Here is a 10,006-nt window from a genome sequence, read left to right on the forward strand (position 1 = left end):
TTCTGAATGGATCTTTTACTTATGCATGATTTTGTATCAGTTTGCATTGGTCATTTGAAAAATATTAAGTCATTGAGTAATTTGGATCTTTCAAACGTTTACACATTTCAGCATGCATGTGATCACTACTAATCTCATCAGAAAGTTCTTTCTATTGGTATATACTTACTGGAATTTCTGAGTCACAAGAAATGAGAACATTTAACTTTATAAGGCAATGACAACTTATTTTCCCAAGTACTGTTTCTAATTCATAATGCCACAAGCAATTTTATAGGAGAGCTCAATATTTTTTTTCTAGAACTTGATAATTTTGATCACTGGTGTAAAAGAGTATCTTGCTGTGGTCTTGATCTGCCTTTTTCTGATAATGAATTTGAGCAACTTTTCATATTTACTCTTTTATGTGAAATAAATGTCATGCTTTTCATTCTTCCCTTTTTTTCTAACAGCTTTATTTTACATTCCTTACAACTTACCCATTTGAAGTGTACAATTCAGTGGCTTTAGTATAGTCACAGATTGTGCAACCATCACCAAAAGGATATGCAATAACAGATACATCAATTATCTGATGTCTTCATGCTAAAATAATTGCTGTCATAAAGCTAGACACTCACAGGAGAGATATTACAAAAGTGAGTATACTATTCTATAATAACTATAGAAATACTTTACATATACTATATAAATACATTTATAGATTGTCATGCTAAACAGATTTCTCTGATTAAAGTCATTATACAAGGACATCATTAAATCATCAAAAACAAAAATAAAAGCCATAAATTAATGTAGAAGTTTAAAGAGTTTATCATAGATGGATAAAATCTGAACACCCAAATTCTGAAAAAAAATACTGGGGATGATTAAGGTATCCAATCTATGAGGATAAAGTCTAGCAAATCTATAACGGCTATCTGACAGCACCCAATAACACCCCAAATGAACACTTGTGGAATTGTCCATGAAACAGCCCACCATAGTAGGGACAAATTGGTCACAGAATCAAACCATTATGTGAACACTTTCAGGAACAAAGGACTTAGCCAGTTCATGCCCTATTACAACACAAATTAACCTGGAAAAATTGTGAAAATAAGGCAAACACTAAGATCATGCCCTAAAAGATCCTTTGAGATCACTGATGGAATTTTAACAATTGGTTCCCTCTATCATTTATGAATATATACTATTAATAGTACATTTATTTTCTGGATAAGTTAAAACATTTGCCTGTTGAAAAGCCACAACACTCACAATGGTTAAAATACTATTAGATCTCAAATTTCCTATATAGAATGTTTCATCTTATTTATCCAGCAATATGGGGTAAATTTTAGCTACACAGGATTCTGTTCTTTACTCCAAAACCTTATTGTCTATATCACTGACAATCCTCTAGAAAAATGTAAAGACCTTAACGCAACTGAAAAGTTATAGCTATTGGAGATCCTAAACTGACATTCTCCAGAGACCCTCCAGTAACTGATGGTTCCTGAAAATGGATTGCTGATTCAAGATCTTAAGAATAAGCTGGTAGCTACACACTGTAAAATGTGTTTTCCCAAGACCTCTGGGGGATTTCCCTAGTGGACTAGCAGGATTCTGTGCTTTCACTGCCATGGACTGAGTTCAATTCCTGGTCAGGGAAATGAAATCCTTTGAGCTGTGTGGCCAAAAAAACAGAAAGTCAGAAAAAAAATCTATAATTCCCAGGACAGTTGGAGCAATACTCTTCTATATATCACACTCCTTCTTAAATACTTTTACATAATAATACTTTTTATTCTCTACTAATTGAAAGTTTGTACTTTTTGTTCAGTCTATCATGTTGCCCTAACCAATAATAATGATGTGCTTAGATGTAAACTTTACTAAAAACAACCACCGCCTCTCCTCAGTAAAACTGGAAAAGAGTAAAATTAAATAAATAAATGTATTTTTTAAAGCTGGAAAAGAAAAAAATTAAAAATAAAAACAATCACTTTTCTAGATCTGTAATTTAGTTCTCCTAAGCTTTGCTAATACAGCCAGGTTTAAAAGTAATTGAAGGTATGTTACATAATAAAAATTAAATATTTATAAAATTTATATAATATTGTAACATACGGTATTACAATATATAATATAGCTTATATATTGATAACTATATTATGTAATACACTATATATTAGTTAATAGTGTATAAGATAATAGATTATATAAAATTATATTATGTATAATATATAAATGAACAAAAATATTCTTTTGTGGCAAGAGAGGGATATAACTATTCTTGTGTTTTAGTGGTAATTGTTTCTCATAACTACACCCAAAGACAACAGATCTGTAACTTCTAGATTGATCATACCCTTTGGGCACCTCCTGGATTCTTTTTCCTTTGTGAAAGTCAGTCTCTTCAGTGCTGACCCAGAACCAAGGTTAATGATCTGTAGGGCTGTTTGTGAGATCATTTCAGGAGTTTAACTCCTCAACACTTTCAGTGAACTACATTTCTTTAAACAGAGTCTAAAAGATAAAACCTTTTGTGGGAAAAGACTCCTCAAAATATTTTCCCTGACCCGCAAGCACAACTTGAAGTGGTAACTAAAAATTTGCTCCTTAACATTGACTGAGCCCTACAGGTAATAGAATAGAATAGCCTTAATTTTCTTTTTTTGGCTAGCCAAGATCGAGTCTGTGCTATTACTAAAATTTCTCCTCATACAGGGAATAACACGTTAGGGGAGGTAAAACTAAAGTTGAAAGAAAAGACAAACTGACTAAGGTAAACTCGGTGAGTTGTTAGGCCTTGTTTTATTCTTCAGTCTTGTAAAATCTTGGTACATGGTTATGGCATATCTTCCTTTTCCTTTTAATATTACAGGAACTTCTCATTTTATTTGTTGTGTCACTGTTGTTCAGTGTCTGTTGTCCAAAGTTTTGAATGATTCCACCCAGCCACTGGGCTAACAGTGATTCAGCAAATGATTCAAAGATAAAAGCAAGATAAAATCACAATGATGAATGTGCAAATTGAAAATCATATCTCCATAAAGGGAACCTCAACACTCAGGAACAATGAACAAAAGTGGTAGTAAAAATCTGGACATTTGGTCGCTCTTTCAGCTTTGACTGAATGAGGATGAAAAGAGAGGACTGGTTATAAAAGGATCCCCACAAATGCTGGAAAACACTGCTTGCTCAGAAGCCGTAATTTTAAGTAACCATCAGAGCTGGTCTTAAGCCTGTTCGATTGATCAGCAGCTAACCATCAGAGCTGGTCTTAAGCCTGTTCGATTGATCGGCAGCTCACCTCAGTGAACACAGATTTTAAAAGCATTTTAAAAGCAAACTACTCAGCATCAGGGCCTCACTTCTGAAAGTCAGCCCCAGTATGAACTCAGTCCAGTAAACATGATGTGGAGTGCTAGTCAACAGTAGCCTAAGTCTGCTGCTGCTGCTGCTAAGTCGCTTCAGTCGTGTCCGACTCTGTGCGACCCTATAGACGGCAGCCCACCAGGCTCCGCCGTCCCTAGGATTCTCCAGGCAAGAACACTGGAGTGGGTTGCCATTTCCTTCTCCAGTGCGTGAAAGGGAAAAGTGAAAGTGAAGTCGCTCAGTCGTGTCTGACTCTTAGCGACCCCATGGACTATATAGCCTACCAGGCTCCTCCGTCCACGGGATTTTCCAGGCAAGAGTACTGGAGTGGGGTGCCATTGCCTTCTCCAGCCTAAGTCACCACACTGCAATTGATGGCGTTAACCCACGGATGCTTCCAAAAGCCTGCCAATCCCCAAAGTCCTATTTAAAAAAATTCTTTTCTATAGTAAACAATCAATTCGACACTGTTATATCAAGTGTTGATCCTATCATCATTTGACAAATATCATCCTGTTTTAAAGAATACACATGAAATTTTTAGAGTCAAATATGTGTCTGCAACTTAACTTCAGATGGTTCAGTATTTGTTCAGACAGAGAGATAAAGCAAATGGGTGAAAATATTAGCCATAGTTCTGCTAGTCAGTTTAGGTGAGAGTTCATTATAGTAGTCTGAACTTTTCTGTAAGTTTGAGTCTTCAAAACTGAAAAATGTAAACAAGAGCAGTAATAGCAAGAAGATGATGAAATAGGAAATTCCAGGCCTTTGTTCCCCATGGAGACACCAACTTAATAACAGTAGAGGTGCCAGGACTTCCCCCGTGGTCCAGTGGCACAGAATCCACCTGCTGGTGCAGGGGACACAGGTTGGACCTCTGGTCTCGGAAGATTCCACATGCCTCGAGGCAGCTAAGCCCATGTGCCACAACTACTGAGCCAGCACGTCCTAGAGTCCATGCTCCAAACAAAAGAAGTGACAGCAATGAGAGCCTACACACCACAGCTAGAGAGTAACCCCCACTCTTAACTAGAGAGAGCCCAAGAGCAGCAACAAAGACAGAGTGCAGCCAAAAAACAAAAAGATAAATATCTAAAAATTAAAAAAACACAATATCGGTGCTAAATTGCCTTTATGAGAAAGCAGTTAAGAGGCTGCAACAGCCAAGTGCAAAGCCAAGAAGAGACATAAAGAAGCAAGTAGGAAAGATCTTCCCATTTGCCTATCTTAGCTCCTCCCTCTCCCCCGCCTACTCCCCAGTAAAGCACTGGCACTGCCAACTCCTAGATTCTCCCTTGGAAGGGAAACAAAAAGGTGAATCTAATGGTCTGGTTTTTCTGCCCAAGAGATTGATTTCTGTCTTGTCTGGTTCAGTATACTGATGGGAAAAGATTGGATGTGCACATTAAATGCTGGGTTGGGGGTAGCTGAAAAGGATAGCCGTACAACAGCTTGTTCTATCAGGCAGAAAATTGGAGATACAAAGGGAACATTTCATGCAAAGATGGGCACAATAAAGGACAGAAATGGTAAGAACCTAACAGAGGCAGAAGAGATTAAGAAGAGGTGGCAAGGGCCGGCCTTTGAGCGACAGCGATGCAAGATGGCAGCCACCACGGGCTCGGACAATTTATGAAAACCGAATATACAGCCTTAAAATAGAATGTGGACCTAAATACCCAGAAGCATCCCCCCCTTTGTAAGATTTGTAACAAAAATTAATATGAATGGAGTTAATAGTTCTAATGGAGTGGTGGACCCAAGAGCCATATCAGTGCTAGCAAAATGGCAGGATTAGTATAGCATCAAAGTTGTTCTGCAAGAGCTTTGGCGCCTAATGATGTCTAAAGAAAATATGAAACTCCCTCAGCCGCCTGAAGGACAGTGTTACAGCAATTAATCAAAAAGAAAAACCACAGGCCCTCCCCTGCCCCCCCTTCGATTTAAGCAGTCTTCATTTTCCACAGTAGTAAATTTTCTAGATTCGTCTTGTAGACCTCAAAGTACTGCAAAGAAAGCTCCCATTCAAAGGCAGTTTATCTTAAGATACTGTAAATGATACTAATTTTTTTGTCCATTTGAAATATATAAGTTGTGCTATAACAAAGCATCCGGTCAAGTGTAACCACTGTCCACATAGTTGAACTTCTGGGATCAAGAAAGTTATATTTAAGTTGATTCCCTTCCTAACCTGTGCGGCACATCTAACTCAACTGTGAAAAGACACATCACACAATCACCTTGCTGCTGATTCCATGGCCTGGGGTCTCTGCCTTCTCCCCTCCCCCCGCCCTCCCAGCAACAGCCCTCCAGCTAGGGGTGGCTTATTAGCGTAGCCGTGAAGGTTTCAGGTCACAGCCTGGGGGACACTGCTGGTGTGTGGGGTGCTTTGTCTGCATCCCTGGTCTCTTTCTCTAAGTCTTAAGTGACGCCCCCCTTCCAAGCCATCAATCCTCCTCCCCCCAACCCTCCACTGCCGCCCTTGGCCAAGGCATAGATTGTAACCCTTCTGCTCCCCTCTGAAATTGGCCTTTGGTGAGGAATTCAGGGCTTTCCCCATATCTTCTCCCCCTGCCTTAATCGAGGGGTGCTGCTTTTTCCTTCCTCCTCCTCAAGTCCCCTTCTGCACCATCACCACCCAACTCTTCCCATGACGCTTCCTTGCTTTGGCCAGAAGCCATCAGGTAAGGTTGGAAAGAGTCTCTGACCTCCCCTCATTTAGTTTTGGATCCACAGTTTATTTCCTCTCCACCAGCCTGGGAAATGAAGATTGGGCTCTCAGCCTTGCCACCCTCTGCTGCCATAGTCAGCTGACGCATTCCTTTAGCTCAGGTCTCGGTAAGGTGAAAAGAACAGTCACCAGGGCTACTCAGACCTGCCCGCTCGCAACCTCCTTGGTGGTGAAACTTGGAGAAAGGCCATAGAGACACTTGTGAGCACACAGGATCCCTCTGAATGAATTGTTTTCTTTTCCTGTAAAGGTGCTAGCTTTTTAAAATTGGAGAAGTTTTACACAGGGCTCGCATTCGTTCATCCTTTCAGTCCATTCGGGTCTAGTTTGGAAGCTGACAACTGGAACAAAAAGAACCTTGAATTCGGTGCAGACTTTGGTTTTGGTGTTGCTTCTTCTGCCGGTCCTCAGCAGGGATCACGAAAGAGCTTGGCGTGCGCAGCAGAGCCCTGAAATTCCTGGCAAATCGCTGCGTGTTTCCACTTTTCTGTTCAGGACCACTAAATGCTGAGATGTGGATGCATACCAAAATAAAATCAATTCATTGTGTTCCAAAAAAAAAAAAGAAGAGGTGGCAAGAATACATGGAAGAACCATACAGAAAAGGTCTTAAAGACCCGGATGACCACAATTGTGTGGTCACTCACCTAAAGCCAGACATCCTGGAGCGTGAAGTCAAGTGGGCTTTAGGAGGCATTACTACAAATAAAGCTAGTGGAGGTGATAGAATTCCAGCTGAGCTATTTAAAATCTTAAAAAATGATGCTGTTAAAGTGCTGCACTCAATATGTCAGCAAATTTGGACAACTCAATAGTGGCCACAGGATTGGAAAATGTTCAGTTTTCATTTCAATCCCAAAGAAAAACAATGCCGAAGAATGTTGAAAAACTACTCTACCATTGTGCTCAATTCACACGCTAGCAAGGTAATGCTCAAAACCTTCAAGCTAGGCTTTAGCAGCACATGAACCAAGAACTTCCAGATGTACAAACTGGATTTAGAAAAGTCAGAGGAACAAACTGCCAACATCCATTGCATCATGGAGCAAGAGAGAGAAAAACTTCTGCTTCATTGACTGTGCTAAAGCCTTAACTATGTGGATCACAACAAACTGTGGGAAGTTCTTTTTTTTTTAATTTTAATTTTTTTTATTGGGAAATTCTTAAAGAGATGGGACTATCAGACCACCTTTACCTGTCTCCTGAGAAACCTGTATGCAAGTCAAAAGCAACAATTAGGATCGGACATGGAACAACGGACTGCTTTAAAATTGGGAAGGGAGTACGTCAAGGCTGTTTATTGTCACCCTGCTTATTTAACATATATACAGAGTATACCATGCAAAGCAAAGATGGGCTCAATAAAGGACAGAAATGGTATGGACCTAACAGAAGCAGAAGATATTAAGAAGAGGTGGCAAGAATACACAGAAGAACTGTACAAAAAAGATCTTCACGACCCAGATAATCATGACAGTGTGATCACTCACCTAGAGACAGACATCCTGGAATGTGAAGTCAAGTGGGCCTTAGGAGGCATCACTACGAACAAAGCTAGTGGAGGTGATAGAATTCCAGTTGAGATATTTCAAATCCTAAAAGATGATGCTGTGAAAGTGCTGCACTCAATATGCCAGCACATTTGGAAAACTCAGCAGTGGCCACAGGCCTGGAAAAGTCAGTTTTCATTCCAATCCATAAGAAAGGCAATACCAAAGAATGCTCAAACTACTGCACAATTGTACTCATCTCACACGCTAGTAAAGTAATGCTCAAAATTCTACAAGCCAGACTTCATCAATACGTCAACCATGAACTTGCAGATGTTCAAGCTGGTTTTAAAAAAGGCAGAGGAACCAGAGATCAAATTGTCAACATCCATTGGATCATCAAAAAAGCAAGAGAGTTCCAGAAAAACATCTATTTCTGCTTTATTGACTATGCCAAAGCCTTTGACTATGTGGATCACAATAAACTGTGGAAAATGCTGAAAGAGATGGGAATACCAGACCACCTGACCTGCCTCTTGAGAAGTCTGTATGCAGGGCAGGAAGCAACAGTTAGAACTGGACATGGAACAACAGACTGGTTCCAAATAGGAAAAGGAGTACATCAAGGCTGTATATTGTCACCATGCTTATTTAACTTATATGCAGAGTACATCATGAGAAATGCTGGGCTGGAAGAAGCACAAGCTGGAATCAAGATTGCTGGGAGAAATATCAATAACCTCAGATACGCAGATGACACCACCCTTATGGCAGAAAGTGAAGAAGAACTAAAGAGCCTCTTGATGAAAGTGAAAGAGGAGAGTGAAAAAGTTAGCTTAAAGCTCAACATTCAGAAAACTAAGATCATGGCATCTGGTCCCATCACATTATGGCAAATAGATGGGGAAACAGTGGAAACAGTGACAGACTTAATTTGGGGGGGGCTCCAGAATCACTGCAGATGGTGACTGCAGCCATGAAATAAAAAGATGCTTACTCCTTGGAAGGAAAGTTATGACCAACATAAACAGCATATTAAAAAGCAGAGACATTGCTTTGCCAACAAAGGTCTGTCTATTCAAGGCTATGGTTTTTCCAGTAGTCATGTATGGATGTGAGAGTTGGACTATAAAGAAAGGTGAGCACCGAAGAATTGATGCTTTTGAACTGTGGTGTTGGAGAAGACTCTTGAGAGTCCCTTGGACTGATTCAACCAGTCCATCCTAAAGGAGATCAGTCCTGAGTGTTCATTGAAAGGACTGATATTGAGGCCGAAACTCCAATACTTTGGCCACCTGATGCAAAGAGCTGACTCATTTGAAAAGACCCTGACGCTGGGAAAGGTTGAAGGTGAGAGGAGAAAGGGATGAGACGACAGAGAATGAAATGGTTGGATGGCATCACCGACTCAATGGACATGAGTTTGGGTAAACTCTGGGAGTTGGTGATGCACAGGGAGGCCTGGCGTGCTGCAGTCCATGGGGTCACAAAGAGTCAGACACGACTGAGCGACTGAACTGAACTGAACAGAGTGTATCATTGGAAATGCCAGGCTGGATGAATCACAAGCTATAATCAAGATTGCTGGTTGAAATATCACTTTGCTGACAAAGCCACAGTTTTTCCAGTAATCGTATATGGATGTGAAAGCTGGCCCATAATGAAGGCTGAGCACCGAAGAATTGATGCTTTCGAACTATGGTGCTGGAGAAGACTCTTGAAAGTCCCTTGGACTGCGAGGAGAACAAACCAGTCAATCCTAAAGGAAATCAATCCTGAATATTCATTGGAAGGACTGATGCTGAAGCTCCAATACTTTGGTCACCTGATGTGAAGAGCTGACTCATTGGAAAAGTCCTTGATGTTGGGAAAGATTGAGGGCATGAGGAGAAGGGGGCGACAGAGAATGAGATGGTTGTATGGCATCGCCAACACAATGGACATGTGTGTTGTTAGTCGCTCAGTCGTGTCCGACTCTTTGCAACCCTATGGACTGTAGCCCACCAGGCTCTTCTGTCCATGGTATTTCCCAGGCATGAATACTGGAGTGGGTTGCCATGCTGTCCTCCAGGGGATCTTCCCAACCCAGGGATTGAACCCTGGTCTCCCGCATTGCAGGCAAACCCAATTCTCCCGCACTGCAGCTGAGTTACCAGGGAAGCCCCAGTGGACATGAGTTTGAGCAAACTCTGGGAGATAGTGAAGGACAGGGAAGCCTGGCATGCTGCAGTCCTTAGAGTCGCAAAATGTGAGACAGAACCTAGGGACTGACCATCACCATCCCACCAGAGAGACTGCAGTACCCAGACAGACACTAGAGGGAGAAGAAGATTATGAGCTCCCAAGAAGCAGCATAGGCAACCCTCTTTAACCGGGAAGTTACCTTCACAAGTCCAGAGAAGATCCTTACCCAGAAAAGTTT

At 40.9% G+C, this 10,006-nt stretch overlaps 1 pseudogene; it reads left to right on the plus strand.

Moving 5' to 3' along the window:
• Positions 1-3,975: 3,975 nt before the first annotated feature.
• Positions 3,976-5,276, plus strand: LOC145540455 (ubiquitin-conjugating enzyme E2 variant 1 pseudogene; annotated as a pseudogene).
• The last annotated feature ends 4,730 nt before the right edge of the window (positions 5,277-10,006 follow it).

This window comes from Giraffa tippelskirchi, chromosome 3 (genome assembly GCF_054371585.1).
Source record: "Giraffa tippelskirchi isolate mGirTip1 chromosome 3, T2T-mGirTip1v1.2.pri, whole genome shotgun sequence".
Taxonomy (NCBI): domain Eukaryota; kingdom Metazoa; phylum Chordata; class Mammalia; order Artiodactyla; family Giraffidae; genus Giraffa; species Giraffa tippelskirchi.